Consider the following 22,338-nt stretch of genomic DNA (forward strand, 5'->3'; position numbering starts at 1 on the left):
GGAGCCATACTAACTGCAAATAGTCATGGTGACAAATTTTAGTGTAACAGTCAAGAAGGGAAGGACAAGATATAATTTTTGGGATCTCTCTCTCTCTCTTGTGTGGGATACTTTAGTAGATCGAAGTCTCTTTTTCAAAGTTGAAGTTGTTGTTGCTGCCAATTGATGTCGAAAGCTATCAAATCAAGGTTTTTGGGGTCGAAGTGTTACTGCTACTAGGTTAAAAGTTGGATCAAAGAAGGAAAGGTTGGCTTGTTGTGGAGGAAGTTTGTGTATAGGTTGAAGAGTCTCAAGAAAAACTATTGAAGGAAGATATTTTTGACTGGGCTTTCCCCTAGATAGGGGTTTTTCCCTGGAAGAGTGAATAGTGGGGAATACACTTCTAAATAATTGATTTCATATTATAAAGAAGAAAGAATTAAGAGGGAGCTTATTGTTCCCTACTATCCCTAACAAAATGTAGTGGTCGAAAGAAAGAATAGGAAAATTGAAGAAGGTGTACGAACAATGCTCCTTGATCAAGACTTACCAAAATTTCTATGGGGAGAAGTGGAAATGACAACCATATATATTCAAAATATAATTCCTCGTAGAATTCTTGAAAATCTGATGCCCGAGGAAGCATTCACAGGGAAGAAGCCAAGTGTGGACCATATTTGAATCTTTGGGAATCCTGCCTATATCCACATTCCAAGGAACAATCGAAAGAAGTTAGATTCTACAAGCATCAAAGGGATATTTCTTGGCTATAGTCTCTCCTCAAAGGCATATAGAATATACATCAAGGAAGGGAGACACATTGAAGTAAGAAGGGACATTGTATTTGATGAAAATCAAGCCTACAAAAGATCCAAGGATATTCCTATGGATTCTAATGACGAAGATCGACCTATATTTGAATAAGAAGAAGTACAACCCAACAATCCTTCTACAATTCAAGAAGAAGAAGAAGGACGAAGTGAACCTATTCAAAATGCGATCATACCGAATGCAAGGAAGAGGCTACCCTTGAGGATGTTGAAGGACATGGAGTTGTGAAAGGAAACTTTAGAGAAATCAAAAGTCTGAAGAGATATTCTGGATATGTTGCATATATGACAAGACTAATTGAAGCCAAAAAATATACATTTGAAGAAGCTACTCATCAATAAGTATAGAAGAAAGTTATACAGGCAAAATATCAATCCATCGTGAAGAATGGGGTTTGGGAAATTGTTCCCGGACCTAGTGACAAATCGATTGTCACCTCAAAATAGATCTACAAGATCAAACATGCTATTCATGGAACCAAAGATAAATATAATGCTAGATTTGTTCCAAGGGGTTTCTCTCAAAAGGAAGGCATAGATTATGAAGAAACCTGTGCACCCACTTCAAGGTATACTAACTTAGATCTTTTATTTCATTGGCTGCTATAATGGGATGGAATATCCATGAAATGGACGTGAAGACAAATTTTCTGAATGGGACCATTGATGAGGAAGTATACATTGAGAAACCTGAAGGTTTTGAGGTAAATGGAAAAGACACTCATGTTTGTAGACTCAAGAAGGCCCTATATGGTTTGATGCAAGCTCATAGGGCATGGTATGCAAGAATTGATGCATACCTTCGAAGAGTTGGGTTCCTGAAGAGTTTTGTTGATCCAAATATCTACATCAAGGTTGTGAATAATGAGATAATCATTATTCTATTACATGTGGATGATATATTTATTACAGGTGTGGAGAGAAGAATAAAAGAATGAAAGAAGATGTTGGTAGTTTAATTTGAGATGAAGGATATAGGACTGATGTACTATTACCTAGGTCTAGAAATATCAAAAAATCCTAGGGAGATATATTTGGGGCAAGGAAAGTATATCATCAAGTTGTTGCAAAAATTTGGGATGATGGATTCCATGCCCGTGTCTACTCCTATGATCACAATCTCAAGAAGTTGAGGAGCTCGACTTCCTCCTATTGTCAATTGGTGGGTTCTATGATGTACCTGGTAAATACTAGGCCAAATATATGCTTTTCTATGAAAATTTTTAGTCAGTTTCAGTTGGAACCTAGTCATATTCACTGGATAGCTACCAAGCATATATTGAGATAACTTCATGGCACGATACATCACTTTCTAAAGTACAATAGAAAGGAATTCAAGTTGATTGGCTTCACCAATTCTGATTGGGGTGGTAGTGAAACTAATGGAAGAAGAACTACCAATGGATGCTTTAGTATGGGATCTACCATGATCTCATGGATGAGTAGAAAGAAAGATCTTTTTTCTTTGAGTAGTGCTAAAGCAGAGTACATGGTTGAATGTGAAGTAGGAAAGGAGGTTGTGTGGATGAGGAAGCTTCTGACATATTTGTTCGATAAGCCTTTGGATCCTACTGTGATAAATTGTGATAATCAAAGTTGTAACGAGATGTCTGGAGATACCATGTTTCATGCTAAGACAAATCATATCAACAATAAGTTCCACTACAATAGGAATTTGGTGCAAGATGGAATTGTGAAGTATGTCCTGACAGATGATGAGGTAGTTGATATACTAACAAAGTCTCTTCCTAATTAGAGGTTTGAATATATTAGAAGCATGCTTGGTTTAGTTTATATTGTTGATCTTGTTGATGATGATAAAAGTTTGGAAGAGATTTGTTGAGGCATTATGTGTGAGACACATTCCCTAGGAAGACATTTGGTCAACACTATATCTTGATGTCTAGTACCCGAAGTAGGGAGGGTAGTGTTGGTCCTTGAGCTTTGACCTCAGATATGCACCTAGATCTCTGGATTGATGGTTAGCAAGTAAGCCTGATGGTACTGTTGTGCTCTACAACAACCCCCCATTTCATATCATCTTTATTTATAAATATTAACGTTTGAAATAGGTCCCTTTAAAGTTTAATTGGTATCAATACTTTTATTGTTCAAAAGAGGTCCGATAATCAAATGAATTCATTTTATAAAACCCTTTTTGAAAAAACCATTTAAAAAAAAATAAGGAAAATCTTTTTCATTGCGATAAAGCAATCGCAACATCGCATATCGCAATGACATAAGAAATATAAATAAGCGGCACATTGATTACCCCCGATGCGATATCGCAATCAGCGATCAGCAATACTCCATACACATCTTAAAAACGCACATAACATAAGCTCCGACGCGACGCGATATCGGTGATCAGCTATCAGCGATACTTCGTATGCGGTCAAAGCATCTTAAGTCATTTACTCTGATCCGATGCAATTGCGCAATCGGCAGTCGGCAACATCCCATGCACATTAATAAGGCGCCCAGGTCTTACCCCCGATGCGATGCGATATCGGCGATCGGGGAATCGGCAATTCACTCTAAATGCGCCTTGTTATATTTCTTCACACTAATCCGATGCGACGTCGCAATCGGCGTTCGGGAGGATCCTATGCTTATGATTATATAATACCTATTCTCCTAAAGCGATGCGATATCGCTATCGGCGATCGGAATTTCAAAAGGCATAGCTTGAAGATCTAAAGTATTATTGATATCCGATCGATAGAGCGCGGATTTTGAAAAAGCCATTAAATGGAGGGATAAGGTGATGTATTCGTATTTAAAGTTTTGCCCCTTCGATTAACGATCACCTGCGTTCAACCGCCAAAATATCCATTGCACGCTTAAGGGAGTCATTCAGCCGGATAACGGTGTAATAAGCATTTAAGGAGTAGTAGGCCTTAAACGGCCATTTAATATATCTGTAATATCTTCTCATTGATTGGATCCGCAGCCATTTTTGAGAGTTAATCTCTCAGAACACTTCGATTGATATATCTCTCCCACCATAAGTCCTCATTATTATATTTCTATGTTACGGTTTTTCTTGCCTTTGTGTAGAATTCATCTTCCAACAGAAGCCTGAGCAAGATGGGAAAGAAATCTAAGAAGACCGCGGGTTCCTCTGCTACATCAGTTACAGGACAAACTACCGCAGATAAAAAGAAGGGCTTAATATCAGATACTACATGCACGGGTCTTACCAGAGCTACATGGCAAGGCACGTATAATTTGATTGAAGCCGAACAACCAGAAAAGACAGTGACGGAAGCTACTGCGGATCCTACTCGCAAGTCTGATTGCACTCTCAAAGATTTAGCCGACTCTTTCCTTCACAGGATAGCGGCCAGAGAACAGATTCTCCCCTACACAGACGTCGTGCGATGGGCAATTGAGGAAATTCCAATCCTCGACAGAACTTTTAACACCAGAGATGGGAGGATTTTCGGATCGTTCAAGCCAGAGCATCTAAGGCAAATGTATCATTTGCCTGAGCCAGAGAAAGTGTATAACAAGACGTTCCTGGAGAAATTTGCAAGTGATAATGAAGTCGAATCCGAACCTATCCGGGATTGGAGACAGAATCCAGCCAAACACAAGCACGAGTCTTCCGGTAAGTACTCAGTCGATTCTTTGGCTTCTCCCTATTGCTATGCGGGGATAATGATGTGTAGGCTATGGGGATTACATGACTCTGCTAACTTTACCATAGAGATGGTTCCTCTAATGGAAGCAGCAGTAAACAGCATAATTATGGATTGGGCCACTATTCTCTCTGATAAGCTAGTCGTAGCTGTTCGTGATTTTAGAGCTAATTCTGTTGTCACTGAAAGGAAAATTCCCCCGTTTTATTACAGTGCATATATTTTAGATACATTATGTTTCAATTCTGAGTTTCTCGTCCTTGGTTGGAGGTGGACTGCCCAAGACCCCTCACCCATTCATATATACCACCAGAAATTGTGGAAATCTTCTTACAAGCACCATTTATACCAAATCTACAATGCCTTTATGGTTCCCATTCATTATTCTATTTTTGATAAGCCCATTCCCAGAATCTCCTATCTAGCTTCCTTTGATTTACTGGCGGTAGCAAGTTGGTTTGGAGAAGAGAGATTTACCTACATTAGGGTTTTCGGCAGCCAAGCCAATCCGCATGTTCTCCCTTTGTATATTCCAGATAAACTGCTAGCAAGAGAAATCGCCTATCAAATTATGGCAGAGAGTACTACACAGACTCTCAAGAAAGAAAAGAAGAGGGGCTAGCCCTCTTTTCCCTTGATAATTGGTGTCTATACTCTGCATGATCTCAAACATGCAGAAAAGGAAGCCACAAAGATTCAGTCCTTAACCCTGGCCACTATCCCAAATAGGCTATATGATCCAAAGAAAAATGCCTATACTGCATTGGAACAGGCCAAATTAACAAAATTTGACCATCAAGAAGATTGGTTTGACGACCTATTCGTTTCAGTCGAAACAATAGGTCAAGCTAAAGAACTTGCTCGATTGAAATATAATGATGAAGGGTTAACTGAGTTCAATAAACTTAGAGAGCAGAGGTTGCAAACTCTGCCTCTAGATTTACTGGCAACAACCCCAGCGACGTCTTCAAGCGAGCCTGGTCGGCAACAGTCAAGCCAGCCTCCTGTTATAACAAAAGATCAGAAGAAGCAACAGGAGGAAAGGCAAAAGAAGCAACAGGCAGAAAGGCAGAGAAAAGAACAAGCAGAAAAACAACAGAGAGCACAAATGGAACAAGAAGAGAAAAAGAAGAAAGAGGTAGAGGAACAGCAGAAGAGGGAACAAGAGGAGAAACAGAAAAAAGAACTGGCAGATAGGCAGAAAAGGGAACAAGAAGAAAAACAGAGGGAAGAGCAAGAGGAAAAGCAGAGGAAAGAACAGGAAAAAGAGCGGAGCGAGTCCCAAGCCGAGAAGCAGAAACAGACCACCATTGATCCCGAATTGCTACAACAGTGGAAGCAATTTGACTCTATTATCAGTGGAATAGAATGTTCCAAAGATACGGACACCTCCAAAACAAATGACACACAGGACATCACTTCTCCTCGGGTTCTAAGCGGAACCAGCGGCCCACCCATTTCTAAGGATGTTGAGGTAATTCCTAAAGACCCTTCCGATCAAATCATTCTCCAAGTGGAAGATATTCCTCCCTTGGATGTTTTCTACAGTCCAAGGCATAGAGAAGTTGTAAAGCGATCAAGGAAAAGACGAAGGACTGATCAACCTTCTATCTTTCCAGAGCAAACAGTCACGGGTAATGTAGTATGGAAGGAGGAATTGGACCCCTCCGATGACCTAACAAAGTTGTCACAGTATGCAGGTGCCTATTCTGCAGCGACTATTGATAAGGCATCAGAGGTAAGTCTTCTACTGAAGACTAAGGACCAAGAAATTTTTGCACTACAGGCAGAAGTGACCGAGGCAAAGCAGAAGGCAGCACAAGCAGAAGAGCAGTTGCTCGCACAACAGCAAACGAACAATTTATTAACACAGCAATTGCAAAAAGAGAGGCAGAGGATCGACCAAAGCGCGATCCAGAAACAAAAGGAATTATCGGAGGCATTGGCACAGTTGAGGACAGCAAATGAGCTGATGATGAAAACAAAGGACGAGGAAATAGCTCAATTATCATCACGGCTCGAAGTCATAAAGGGCACCCAAAAAGTGGAGGATTTCAGAGCAGAGGCATCGCAAATAAACAGTGCGTTAATATCGCAGATTAGGCTCCTATGTAATCAACTCACTGAGGCAGAACCATTGTGCGAGCTAACTACATCAGTATGTCAGTAGGTAGAGAAGGCCAGGAATGAGTTAGAACAAGCTGAAGAAACCATAATCGCATATCTTGATTGGCAAGATTCTGATGTGGGAAAAGCAGCGAATTTGCCTAGAATCCAAGAAACATACAAGGACATACTCTTTATAGAATGGCACACTCAAGTGATGAAAGCAGAAAGGGCGGCTTCAAGATGTAAATTAACTGCCAGCAATATGATTGATCTGATCAACAACACCCTCTACTTGTCAAACATGATCTCCCAGTGTACACCTGGAAGCATAACAACAGCAAATATGATTAAGCAAACAAGTTATCCTGACTTAGAGGAGAAGGGGAGATTAATCGCTGGGGTTAACACTTTGACTTTTGATGCATATTGGCTCTTTCTGATCAAGCCACACACACAAAGTTCTGCCCTCAAGTGTTTAACTGATGCACTCAGGTGTATAATTCCCGATATTCAAGATGCCACATACGCTACTCAGCTCAGTTCGCGCCTCAACAAACCGCCTGAAGTAGAGCCAATGCTAGCGATAAGTCAGCTCATGTTTAAAGTCAAAGAGCCTACCTGATGAATCATTGCCGCCGATTTCTAGATCGCTCCAGGAAATAGGATCAATATTTATTGATGCCAATTATGTAGGATTTCTGTTTATTAGATATTTAGATTAGCTTAGTATTTATAGACCCTTTCATTGTTTTGGAAAGGGTCGTAAAATTTTGTAATAGACTTAAAGACTGAAGTTTGCACTACTATGCTTCAGCCTATATTCTTTTATGAAACTCGACCAATCGTTCTTAATTTGACAAGGAATTTTCTTTATGCAATTGCGCACTACTGTCTTTTGTTGGGGATGTTTTCTGAGTCGAAGGAAGAACTGCGACATAGCGATTGATATATGGGAGTGCTAAGCAGCTTATATGGTACTTTTATCTGCATCTGTATTCATTCCTTTTATATGAATTTTTGTGTAATTATTCTTGCTATTGTTGAATACATGTATGTGCTGTAACAGCAAATCTCTATCTCATTCCACTATTGGATGTTTTGCGATATGCCTTTTCCTTTAATCATGCATGTAACAATGATATAAATGATAAAGTGTGGTAATTTCGCTGTTATCGCTTTGCGTAACTATTTATGCACAGCAGTCTTGAATGATTTAATATCTATGTTTTAGAGATGGAGTCATCTATATGCCTGTCTTAAAGCACAGATCATCAAACGCTACGCTTTAGAAAATCAATAAGTCCCCGGGATAGATCATAGTTATTATATTTTGCTGATAGTTTTAGTTATTCGCTTATCGCCAGCATATTCTATAAGTCATTCATCCATCCCGTTTACCTATAATTTTTGGGAAACTGGTCCCATTATCCCCAGTCGGAGCCACTATTCCAAACGGAAAAGGAGTTGTATTAAGGTCCGGACCGGGTGGTTTCCCCAATGTTGTTGCAGCGATTTTCGAGGCATCAACATTATTGGCGCTAGAAGGAGGGCCTCAACTGTGAATGGCACATAAGTCAAAACCTATAAGCCATTCTAAGAGTAATTCTCCCTCTGAATCCCCTCGATCTTCCCATTTGCATACTGGTTCGCCGGTATCCAAACAAGGAGAAGGGGAATCAACTACCACTGCTCAAACCCATCATACTCCAGAACAATTAAGTCTTGAATCACCTGAAGTCCAGTCTCTAATCCATAAACTTCAGAGCTTCTCGATTTCACCACAGAAATCTGAGGTATCACAAAGCAGTGCAACTTCGCAGTTCAATTTAACTCATCCTCTCACCAGACTTCAGAGCGAAAAACTCGGTATTGAACCCACTGAGTTCCCTTTACCCAAAAGGAAAAAGGCGAAGAAAATTACTGAAGGATCTGATAGTGAAGACCTTTCATCCATGTCCTCCATTGCATCTTCCCCTCTGCAAAGTCAACCACCCACTTCCCCATTACATATTGTCATTCACCAGGGATTAGAAGCCTCAACATCCCAACCTGTTCACTCCTCATCATTAATTCCTTCCCATACATCTAGAATTCCAACAGTAGTATCAACCACTGTTGCTATTATAATGGCAGACCCATGGACTAGGCCAGGTGCAGTCAACATGCCTGCACCATTGCATCCTCTACCAGATGCTCCTGAAAAATGGCTACCTAAATTTAACCTAGATTACGGGACCCAGGCTGAAGAACACATTAATAATTTTATGTTAGCAGTTAACTTGAAAGGAGTGACAGAACAAGATGTTGTTGTAAGACTCTTCCCTTACACCTTGCAAGGATCAGCAGGATCCTGGTATTTTTCCTTACCCTCTGGTTCAATTACCAGTTGGAACACTTACCAAGAGCAGTTTCTTACCAAATATGGAGATGATAGGTCCTAAGCTACTTTAATAAACGACCTCTCCAATCTGAGAATAGAGCATAGGGAACCAATAAAGGAATTTAACGCTAGATTTAATAAACTCCTGAATAAAATCCCTACAGCTTCCAAACCAAGTGAACAAATTCGAAGCGAATGGTATATTACCGCCCTACCTGCCAACATAGCCATTTTTGTGGACAGGGCTGGGAAACCTACCTTAGCTGAAAACATGAGAGAAGCACTTGCTGTGGAAAAGCGCATCAATGCTCTAGAGAAGAAAGTTGCTTTGGAAGACAGAAAAGCCAAAAAAGTCTCATTTAAAGAGGATTCCAAGAAGAAAACCCCAAAAGACCCACACAACATGGAGGGTTTGCAAAAGGTCCTGAAAACTTTGTCTAACGAAATGGTTGAAATAAAGAAACAGGTGGCCGAAACCTCAAACAAAAGACCATTTAGGACTTATAAGAAAACTGAAACAAAGCCACCTAATGTCATATCTAACGTAGATTCAGAGCAAGAAGAAGAGGAAGAGGAAACAACCTCACAAACTGATGATGAAGAAGAAGTAGTTGAATGCCACGGAATGTGGGATTTTATACTCCCCAACTCTGATACCGATAACGAAGAAGAAGCCTTCCCGGTTACTACAAGAAGTAAAAGTACTTCTAAACCTGCCCAGGAAACTTCAAAGAAAAGGAGTGCAGGTGCTACCACAACAAAGGAAAAAGTTCCCCCAAAGAAATCGCCTGTAGTAGTTCCCCAAAACTAGCCTTCAACTTCTAATTCTCCTTCAACATCCAAAACATTTATGGTATCCGATTCAATGGAATATAACATTGTTGATGACATGAAGAAAACTAAAGCAAACATAACTATGTTTGAACTTAGTAAATTAAAGCATCAGCAAAAATTACTTCTTAAAGAATTGAATGTTGTTCCCTCTACACCCCTTCCCAGTGCAAAAGCTGCTAATGATTCAGGCCAACCTCCTCCAGGTATGGTTGAAGCTACCGATTCAGTTCTAATTGGAGATAGATCCAATTCTCATACTCCACCCTTCCTGCTGACCTATGAGATTTATAACAGAAACCTGCACAACTGTTTAATTGACTCAGGGGCATCATCTAACATAATGCCAGCTTCAGTTTGCTCTAAACTGAACATTGAACCCCAGAAATCCGCTATTCATATTGTACAGTTGGACAGGACCAAAGTGCAGGTTGTGGGAGAAATTAATTCCGTAACTATCAGGTTGTTTGTCGATCCCAGAATTGTACAGAGGATTGACATCTTAATAGCTGACATACCTGAATTTTACGGTTTAATTTTGAGTAGGGATTGGTCCGAAAAATTGCATGGGTATATTTCCACAGATTGGTCACATATGTGGCTTCCCTACAAGGGGAAGCCAAATCAAATAAGGATCGATCGAGAGAAGCACATGACCCACACAGTTACTGAATTTGAGCAAGAAAACCAACCTGTAGCGTTCAACAACAACATTTTGGGGAATTATTCGTCAAAGTCATTCTTTGGCAACTTTGTTGCCCAACCATCTCCTTTTTCAGTTAATCATTTTACATCTGAGATTGAAAATTTTTCACAAACTGATAAGTCTAGATGTTTTAATGATGCTGAGGAAAATGTAAATATTTTTGTTAATACTTCTTTATTTTGGTCTTTATATTTTGATGGCTCTAAGTCCAGCGAGGGCTCAGGAGCAGGTTGCATTTTGGTTAGTCCACAAGGAGAAAAGACAATGTTGTCTTGTAGGTTAGAATTTGGATGCACTAACAACACAGCCGAATATGAAGCTTTAGTCCAGGGATTATATAAAGCAACCGGCCTTAAAGTGCAATATCTAAAAGTATTCGGCGATTAAGAAATTATTGTTAAACAGGTGAGGAATGCAATTCATTGTCTTTCAAATCACCTCAAGCATTATCAATCGCTAGTACAGGATCTTACCTCACACTTTTCAGCATTTAACATTTCCTCCATTCCTAGGTCGCAAAACTCGGCAGCCGACCTACTAGCCAATGTAGCTTCCAAGCTTCTACCTTCTGAAGACTACAGCCTTGATAGATTTTCCGTAGAATTGCTTTTTAGGCCTTCAATTCCCGACAATGTCACTAATTGGAGAGTATTTAACCATGATGAAGATATCTTGCAATTTCTAACTTCCGAAAAGTCCTATGACAATCAAATTATTGAGGAAAATGACCATGATCTACAGATGAAAGAAACACCTCAGGAAAATTCAATTCCTAAACCAGTGGTAAAGCTCGAAGATCTTTATGATATCAAAGACAGGTTTAAACCTGTAATTAATGCAAAGCTTCAAAGTTCTACCCTTAGGTTTGAATTGATAAATCTAGGTACTGACCATGCTCCTCAAAACATCAATTTAGGATTAGGACTTTCCTTGGAAGAGAAGGAGGCATTCATCAAACTATTAAGAAAAAACAAACAGGTCTTTGCTTGGAAGTATGATGATTTGAAGACATATGATACATCTATTATCCAGCATACCATTCCTATGCTTCCTGATCAGAAACCGATTCAGCAGAAGTTAAGAAAAATACATCCAAATTTAGAGAGCCAGATAAAGTCGGAACTTAACAAGCTCTTGAAAGCCAAGATTATTTTTCCTATCCGACACTCAAACTGGGTCTCTAATATGGTGCCAGTCAGAAAGAAAAATGGCGACATTCGAATTTGTATTGATTTCAGAAATTTAAACAAAGCAAGCTTGAAAGACAACTTCCCATTACCTACTATGGAGCAAATACTCCAATCAGTAGCAGGCTCTGAATTGATGTCCTTTCTTGATGGATTCTCAGGATATAACCAAGTTCTGGTTCATCCTGATGACCAACTTAAAACCACATTCAGAACAAAATGGGGAACATATGCGTATCAGAAAATGCCTTTCGGACTTATAAATGCAGGAGCGACATTCCAGAGAGCTATGGATATAGCCTTTAGAGGGTTGATTAATCGAACAGTAGTCGTCTATCTGGACGATATTACTGTATTTTCTAAGAAGAGGTATAATCATTTGCATGATTTAAATCAAATCTTTCAGCGATGCAAAAGATATGGTATTTCTCTGAACCCAAAAAAGTCTTTCTTTGCTCTTGATCAAGGAAAACTCTTAGGCTTTATTGTATCCAAAGATGGCATTTATATCAATCCTGATCGGATCAAGGAAATTTCTGAAATCCCTTTCCCACATAATAAAAAGTCGATGCAGTCATTTTTAGGCCAGATCAATTTTGTTAAACGATTTGTTCCAGATTTTTCTCAAATTATATTACCACTTCAGACAATGATCAAGAAGAATTCAGTCTTCAAGTGGGGATCAGCAGAAAAGCAAGCTTTTGATGTAATCAAGCAATCAATAATCAATGCCCCAGCCTTGAATACTCCAAATTTTTCTAATCATTTTACATTGTATACCATTGCATCTGACGTGTCTTATGCTGCAGTTCTCACGCAGCCAAATGCTCACAATTTGGAAGCACCCATATCATTCTTCAGCTCAAATCTTCAGGGTGCCGAATTAAATTACTCCGATGTAGAAAAACAAGCCTTTGCTGTATTTAAAGCAGTCAAACATTATAGACCCTTCCTTTTGAAAACCCATACAAAAGTAATAGTTCCTTTCCCGGCAGTTAGGCAACTATTAATCCAAAAAGAGCTGGGTGAAAAAAGGGCAAATTGGGTCACAGCGCTTCAAGAGTATGACTTAGAAATTAGGCCAGCAAAGATTGTTAGGGGCCAAGGTTTTTGCAGGATATTGGCAGGAGCATCCAACATTCCAGAATCAAGCGATACAGATCAAACTCAAGAAATTAATCAGATAAGTGTTACTGATTCTGGATCTCAATATGCAGATTTAATCTTTTATTTAAAGAATGGTTATGCACCTCCGAATTTGTCTTACAAAAACAAAAGGGCCATTAGGTTAAAAGCGAAGAATTTTACAATCATTGATGACGTGCTTTTTAGGCAGAATTATGATTCTATCTTGTTAAGATGCCTTGAGAAACCTGAAGCCCAAAAGGTTTTGCAGGAATTACATGATGGACCAGCAGGAGGACATTTCGGAGCTGACACAACAGCTCACAAAATTATTCATGCTGGTTACTATTGGCCTACTCTGTTTAAAGATGCCCATGAGTATGTAAGGAAATGTCTCAATTGTCAAACTGCTAGTGGAAGACAACGTAAACCAGCTTTCCCTCTGCAACCAGTCAACATTGAACAGCCATTTGAGAAATGGGGATTGGACATCATTGGGGAAATTACTCCACCATCTTCCAAACAGCATAAGTATATCCTTACTGCTACCGATTATTTTACTAAGTGGGTTGAGGCAATCCCTTTAAAGACATCAAATTCTGAAGCAATCATTGAATTCATAGACCAATTCATTATTACCAGGTTTGGTGTCCCAAATGCTCTTGTTTTTTATAATGCATCTTACTTTTCAGGCAATGTTATGTTTGATTTCGCTATTAAAAGAGGATTTAAGTTAAAATATTCTGCTAATTACTATCCCTAAGGAAATGGTTTAGTGGAATCTACTAATAAGAATCTGATTAAAATCATTAAGCGAACTATCGAACAAAATCAGAGAAATTGGCACAAATCTTTAGTGTTTGCATTATGGGTTGATAGGATAACACAGAAAGCTTCTATTGGAACTTCTCCATTTAATCTTGTATATGGAAAAGAAGCAATCCTACCCACAAATCTTGTTCTTCCTTCTTTAGCCTTAGTGCAGTTTATTGAGGAAACTCCTTCCTCTTCTATTCAGTTTAGACATGACCAGATTCTAAAATTAGAGGAGGAAAGAGAAAAAGCCAAAGTTATCCATGCCAAACATCAGCAAGTCATCAAAGCAGCTTTTGATTCAGTCTCATCCGGTTCAAAACAATTCCAAGTCGGTGATTTAGTTCTGAAATGGGACAAAGCCCATGAGGACAAGGGTAAACACTCCAAGTTCCAGAAGTTGTGGCTTGGACCATTTCAGATCTGTGAAAAGATAGGCCATTCAACCTTTATATTGCAAGATTTATCAGGTTTGAGAGACTCTCTCCTTGTTAATGGCCTTGTCTTGAAGAAATTCTTTAACTGAGGAGGTAACCCCTTCTCCTTTCATTTCAGTAGGATTTTATAGTTTGTAGGATTTTTAGGAAATAAGGTTGTGAGATGTCTCCCATTGACCTTTTGCTGTGTTTGAAAAGTTGTCCCACAGAACTAGTATGAACATTTGCTTTTAAAATGATAGAACTTTTAACCAAAAAGGATAATTTCTAGGGAATTAGATATCATTATATTCTGAAATCACAATTCAAGTTTTGTCAACTCCTCTCAAAGCATAGAAATATTGTAAATCATTTTCTGTTTTCAAATTGGTCTCAAAAGGTTATCAATATCAAGATAGAAATCAATCCAATCTCAGCATCTTCAACTCTTACCCTGTCATCCATTTACTCTTAAGGAGAAATTTGTTCACCCCATTCACTAAAGTTTATGATTATTCAGAGTGTAATTCTAAAATATAAGATATTAAAGATAAGAGGTCTTATTACAAGCCTGCTTACCATGTTCATAGAGAAATAGTTTATCTGACATTACCAATACTGCAAACCAAAACAGGGTAATGGCTTGAAATTACAAGACAAGGGGTCTCATCACGAGCCAGCTTGTTCAGTTAGACTACTATCAGTGAGTGGCATTGTCAATAGCTGGCCACCAAACCAGGACAATGGCTTTTTATCTTATCAACAACAGAAAAGGAAATGAAGTACAAAATATGAAAAAATATTTTGAATTCATTCTGTTAATCACACTCTTAATTGGATGGGACAATGGACAATCACATGGTTAAAAGGTATCCCTGTCGAAACTATAGATGTTTGCTGGCAGCAGAGGCTCTACCTATGACAGATGAGTTTACTATAAAGGCTGATTTGGAAAGGTATTCTATTTTATCATTATAAACCAATAAAGGCCTATTTTAAAGCTTAGAATGTTTTTATTTTCTTAAAAAAGAGGAAGTCAACAAAATAGTTTCATTTTTCTCAGAATACATAGAAATCTAGTTATATTAGAATTTTCCCCATTGATTGAAACTCTATTTTTGAAAAAGCTTAAATGTTTCTATTTTTGAAAGAGATAACTGGTTCTTCCAGCGAATCGCCAATTGTTGTGCTCTACAACAACCCCCCATTTCATATCATCTTTATTTATAAATATTAACGTTTGAAATGGGTCCCTTTAAAGTTTAATTGGTATCAATACTTTTATTGTTCAAAAGAGGTCCGATAATCAAATGAATTAATTTTATAAAACCCTTTTTGAAAAAACCATTTAAAAAAAAATAAGGCAAATCTTTGTCATTGCGATAAAGCAATCGCAAGATCGCATATCGCAATGACATAAGAAATATAAATAAGCGGCACATTGATTACCCCCGATGCGATATCGCAATCGGCGATCGGCAATACTCCATACACATCTTAAAAACGCACATAACATAAGCTCCGACGCGACGCGATATCGGCGATCGGCTATCGGCGATACTTCGTATGCGGTCAAAGCATCTTAAGTCATTTACTCCGATCCGATGCAATTGCGCAATCGGCAGTCGGCAACATCCCATGCACATTAATAAGGCACCCAGGTCTTACCCCCGATGCGATGCGATATCGGCGATCGGGGAATCGGCAATTCACTCTAAATGCACCTTGTTATATTTCTTCACACTAATCCGATGCGACGTCGCAATCGGCGTTCGGGAGGATCCTATGCTTATGATTATATAATACCTATTCTCCTAAAGCGATGCGATATCGCTATCGGCGATCGGAATTTCAAAAGGCATAGCTTGAAGATCTAAAGTATTATTGATATCCGATCGATAGAGCACGGATTTCGAAAAAGCCGTTAAATGGAGGGATAAGGTGATGTATTCGTATTTAAAGTTTTGCCCCTTCGATTAACGATCACCTACGTTCAACCGCCAAAATATCCATTGCACGCTTAAGGGAGTCATTCAGCCGAATAACAGTGTAATAAGCATTTAAGGAGTAGCAGGCCTTAAACGGCCATTTAATATATCTGTAATATCTTCTCATTGATTGGATCCGCAGCCATTTTTGAGAGTTAATCTCTCAGCACGCTTCGATTGATATATCTCTCCCACCATAAGTCCTCATTATTATATTTCTATGTTACAGTTTTTCTTGCCTTTGTGCAGAATTCATCTTCCAACAGAAACCTGAGCAAGATGGGAAAGAAATCTAAGAAGACCACGGGTTCCTCTGCTACATCAGTTACAGGACAAACTGCCGCAGATAAAAAGAAGGGCTTAATATCAGATACTACATGCACGGGTCTTACCAGAGCTACATGGAAAGGCACGTATAATTTGATTGAAGCCGAACAACCAGAAAAGACAGTGACGGAAGCTACTGTGGATCCTACTCGCAAGTCTGATTGCACTCTCAAAGATTTAGCCGACTCTTTCCTTCACAGGATAGCGGCCAGAGAACAGATTCTCCCCTACATAGACGTCGTGTGATGGGCAATTGAGGAAATTCCAATCCTCGACAGAACTTTTAACACCAGAGATGGGAGGATTTTTGGATCGTTCAAGCCAGAGCATCTAAGGCAAATGTATCATTTGCCTGAGCCAGAGAAAGTGTATAACAAGGCGTTCCTGGAGAAATTTGCAAGTGATAATGAAGTCGAATCCGAACCTATCCGGGATTGGAGACAGAATCCAGCCAAACACAAGCACGAGTCTTCCGGTAAGTACTCAGTCGATTCTTTGTCTTCTCCCTATTTCTATGCGGGGATAATGATGTGTAGGCTATGGGGATTACATGACTCCGCTAACTTTACCATAGAGATGGTTCCTCTAATGGAAGCAGCAGTAAACAGCATAATTATGGATTGGGCCACTATTCTCTCTGATAAGCTAGCCGTAGCTATTCGTGATTTTAGAGCTAATTCTATTGTCACTGAAAGGAAAATTCCCCCGTTTTATTACAGTGCATATATTTTAGATACATTATGTTTCAATTCTGAGTTTCCCGTCCTTGGTTGGAGGTGGACTACCCAAGACCCCTCACCCATTCATATATACCACCAGAAATTGTGGAAATCTTCTTACAAGCACCATTTATACCAAATCTGCAATGGCTTTATGGTTCCCACTCATTATTCTATTTTTGATAAGCCCATTCCCAGAATCTCCTATCTAGCTTCCTTTGATTTACCGGTGGTAGCAAGTTGGTTTGGAGAAGAGAGATTTACCTACATTAGGGTTTTCGGCAGCCAAGCCAATCCGCATGTTCTCCCTTTGTATATTCCAAATAAACTGCTAGCAAGAGAAATTGCCTATCAAATTATGGCAAAGAGTACTACACAGACTCTCAAGAAAGAAAAGAAGAGGGCCTGGCCCTCTTTTCCCTTGAGAATTGGTTTCTATACTCTGCATGATCTCAAACATGCAGAAAAGGAAGCCACAAAGATTCAGTCCTTAACCCTGGCCACTATCCCAAATAGGCTATATGATCCAAAGAAAAATGCCTATACTGCATTGGAACAGGCCAAATTAACAAAATTTGACCATCAAGAAGATTGGTTTGACGACCTATTCATTTCAGTCGAAACAATAGGTCAAGCTAAAGAACTTGCTCGATTGAAATATAATGATGAAGGGTTAACTGAGTTCAATAAACTTAGAGAGCAGAGGTTGCAAACTCTGCCTCTAGATTTACTGGCAACAACCCCAGCGACGTCTTCAAGCGAGCCTGGTCGGCAACAGTCAAGCCAGCCTCCTGTTATAACAAAAGATCAGAAGAAGCAACAAGAGGAAAGGCAAAAGAAGCAACAGGCAGAAAGGCAGAGAAAAGAACAAGCAGAAAAACAACAGAGAGCACAAATGGAACAAGAAGAGAAAAAGAAGAAAGAGGTAGAGGAACAGCTGAAGAGGGAACAAGAGGAGAAACAGAAAAAAGAACTATCAGATAGGCAGAAAAGGGAACAAGAAGAAAAACAGAGGGAAGAGCAAGAGGAAAAGCAGAGGAAAGAACAGGAAAAAGAGCGGAGCGAGTCCCAAGCCGAGAAGCAGAAACAGACCACCATTGATCCCGAATTGCTCCAACAGTGGAAGCAATTTGACTCTATTATCAGTGGAATAGAATGTTCCAAAGATACGGACACCTCCAAAACAAATGACACACAGGACATCACTTCTCCTCAGGTTCTAAGCGGAACCAGCGACCCACCCATTTCTAAGGATGTTGAGGTAATTCCTAAAGACCCTTCCGATCAAATCGTTCTCCAAGTGGAAGATATTCCTCCCTTGGATGTTTTCTACAGCCCAAGGCATAGAGCAGTTGTAAAGCGATCAAGGAAAAGACGAAGGACTGATCAACCTTCTATCTTTCCAGAGCAAACAGTCACGGGTAATGTAGTATGGAAGGAGGAATTGGACCCCTCTGATGACCTAACAAAGCTGTCACAGTATGCAGGTGCCTATTCTGCAGCGACTATTGATAAGGCATCAGAGGTAAGTCTTCTACTGAAGACTAAGGACCAAGAAATTTTTGCACTACAGGCAGAAGTGACCGAGGCAAAGCAGAAGGCAGCACAAGCAGAAGAGCAGTTGCTGGCACAACAGCAAACGAACAATTTATTAACCCAGCAATTGCAAACAGAGAGGCAGAGGATCGACCAAAGCGCGATCCAGAAACAAAAGGAATTATCGGAGGCATTGGCACAGTTGAGGACAGTAAATGAGCTCATTATGAAAACAAAGGACGAGGAAATAGCTCAATTATCATCACGGCTCGAAGTCATAAAGGGCACCCAAAAAGTGGAGGATTTCAGAGCAGAGGCATCGCAAATAAACAGTGCGTTAATATCGCAGATTAGGCTCCTATGTAATCAACTCACTGAGGCAGAACCATTGTGCGAGCTAACTACATCAGTATGTCAGCAGGTAGAGAAGGCCAGGAATGAGTTAGACCAAGCTGAAGAAACCATAATCGCATATCTTGATTGGCAAGATTCTGATGTGGGAAAAGCAGCGAATTTGCCTAGAATCCAAGAAACATACAAGGACATACTCTTTACAGAATGGCACACTCAAGTGATGAAAGCAGAAAGGGCGGCTTCAAGATGTAAATTAACTGCCAGCAATATGATTGATCTGATCAACAACACCCTCTACTTGGCAAACATGATCTCCCAGTGTACACCTGGAAGCATAACAATAGCAAATATGATTGAGCAAACAAGTTATCCTGACTTAGAGGAGAAGGGGAGATTAATCGCTGGGGTTAACACTTTGACTTTCGATGCATATTGGCTCTTTCTGATCAAGCCACACACACAAAGGTCTGCCCTCAAGTGTTTAACTGATGCACTCGGGTGTATAATTCCCGATATTCAAGATGCCACATACGCTGCTCAGCTCAGTTCGCGCCTCAACAAACCGCCTGAAGTAGAGCCAATGCTAGCGATAAGTCAGCTCAGGTTTAAAGGCAAAGAGCCTACCTGATGAATCATTGCCGTCGATTGCCAGATCGCTCCAGGAAATAGGATCAATATTTATTGATGCCAATTATGTAGGATTTCTGTTTATTAGATATTTAGATTAGCTTAGTATTTATAGACCCTTTCATTGTTTTGGAAAGGGTCGTAAAATTTTGTAATAGACTTAAAGACTGAAGTTTTCACTACTGTGCTTCAGCCTATATTCTTTTATGAAACTCGACCAATCGTTCTTAATTTGACAAGGAAGTTTCTTTATGCAATTGCGCACTACTGTCTTTTATTGGGGATGTTTTCTGAGTCGAACGAAGAACTGCGACATAGAGATTGATATATGGGAGTGCTAAGCAGCTTATATGGTACTTTTGTCTGCATCTGTATTCATTCCTTTTATATGAATTGTTGTGTAATTATTCTTGCTATTGTTGAATACATGTATGTGTTGTAACAACAAATCTCTATCTCATCCCACTATTGGATGTTTTGCGATATGCCTTTTCCTTTAATCATGCATGTAACAATGATATAAATGATAAAGTGTGGTAATTTCGCTGTTATCGCTTTGCGTAACTATTTATGCACAGCAGTCTTGAATGATTTAATATCTATGTTTTAGAGATGGAGTCATCTATATGCCTGTCTTAAAGCACAGATCATCAAACGCTACGCTTTAGAAAATCAATAAGTCCCCAGGATAGATCATAGTTATTATATTTTTCTGATAGTTTTAGTTATTCGCTTATCGCCAGCATATTCTATAATTCATTCATCCATCCCGTTTACCTATAATTTTTGGGAAACTGGTCCCATTATCCCCAGTCGGAGCCACTATTCCAAACGGAAAAGGAGCTGTATTAAGGTCCGGACAGGGTGGTTTCCCCAATGTTGTTGCAGCGATTTTCGAGGCATCAACAGGTACCTAGAGAGGTTGAAATCTTTAGTCCATCTTAGTCCCATTCAAATAGATTTCCCTGGTTAAGAATCTAGTCCATGGCATTGTGGTTCCTAAACTCTTCATGGTTCATATAATTTGAGATCTTCCTTGTACTTGTTATGAATACCTCCCTAGTTAAGAGGGATTGTTGAAAAATGTAACTAGGTTCAGTCTTCATAAAATGTATTTGTCAAAAGAATTTTTATTATTGTTACAATGACTTATTAAAGCATGGGTTTCATGCTTGGGTCATCATTTTATTAGTCAAAGTCCCCATTTTGGACTCCTAGGATTAATAATGAGTCATTAGAGTCATTGTATATTTTATGAGACCCTTCTTGGGCTTTCAAACGATGTAAAAAGAATTATTTTTTAGTCAAAGATGAATTATGTAACCTCCACACCAAGTCGGCCTCAAGGAAATCATATTCAATATCCAAGAAATAGATAGGAAAAGTGAAAAGGTGAAGAAGAAGGCTAAAAGGAGTGCAAGTGTTGTTAAGAAGGAAGGGAAGGACAAAATCAAAGTTTTGAGATGTCACTCTCTCTCTCATGTGGGCTACTTTGGGAGATCGGAGTCTCTTTGTCAAATTCAAAGTTGCTACTACTGCCAGTTGATGTCGGAAGTGCCAAGTCGAAGTTGTTGGGGTCGATATGATTATGCTACTAGGTCAAAGGTTGGATCGAAGAAGGAAAGGTTGGCTTGGTGTGGAGGACGTTTGTGTATAGGTTGAAGAGTCTCAAGAAAAACTATTGAAGGAAGATATTTTTGACTAGGCTTTCCCATGGATAGGGGTTTTTCCTTGGCATAGTGCCTACATCTTGTGTCTTGTGTCTTTGTGATATTCATGCACACATAATTTGATAATTGCTTGATGAAAGATAATATAACAAATAAGTAAAAGAAGCCAACATAATTCACAAGTAATTATCAAGAAAGAGAAATCTAACCCTAATTCTACTAGAATTTATTGCTCAATATGGTTTCAAAGCTAAGGTCAAAGAAGATTGAAGATCACTTCATTGGCTTGAAGGAAATGATTACTCCCTCTATGATAAGAATGGTATTCAGTACTATAGGAAGATGGATCAATAATTTTGTCTACTACTTATTCAACAAGGTCAAAAGTCAATGATTCTTAGCTACACTTACAGAATCACTTTATGATGGTAATGCATGGATCATTGACAGTGGAGCATCAAGGCATGTGATAGGGGAAATTAAACAACTTCAAAATCTATCAAAGGAACCATCTCCTCATGCAATGGAATTGGGAGACAACAAAAGTTATGCTATTAGAGGCCTAGGATAAACATCTTTGAAGCTAAAGAATGGAGCAAAACTACATCTCAACAACATACTATATGTTCCAGGTTTGAAAAAGAAATAGATTTCAATTTATTTCTTAAAAGATAAAGGGGATAGAGGTTCTTTCATTTATGGAAAGGTCTTGGTTTGGGGAAAATATTCAAGTATTGATAAAGCTAGGGTTATTGGAGTTCGTGAAGGAAGCTTGTATAAAGTCATTACACCACCTCCTCAAACCCTAGTTCATTTGGATATCAATCTCATTGAGCTATGGCATATAAGATATGGTCATCTTAAATACAAGGTCATTCCCACTCTTAAACATCTAGTTCATGGCATCCCCGATAACAAAGAAGAACAGGAAGGAGTTTGCAATGGAAGATATTTGGGAAAACATACAAGAAAACCATTTTCAAATAGTGAAACAAGGTCTAAATAAATATTAGACCTCATACATTCCAATGTGTGTGGGCCCATGTCTGACAAATCACTTGGATATCATCTTTACTATGTAACATTTATTGATGATC

The sequence above is a fragment of the Pinus tabuliformis genome, chromosome 2_1 (assembly GCF_031772625.1).
Source record: "Pinus tabuliformis cultivar Carrire ecotype Pingquan chromosome 2_1, CPIR1, whole genome shotgun sequence".
NCBI classification, from domain to species: Eukaryota; Viridiplantae; Streptophyta; class Pinopsida; order Pinales; family Pinaceae; genus Pinus; species Pinus tabuliformis.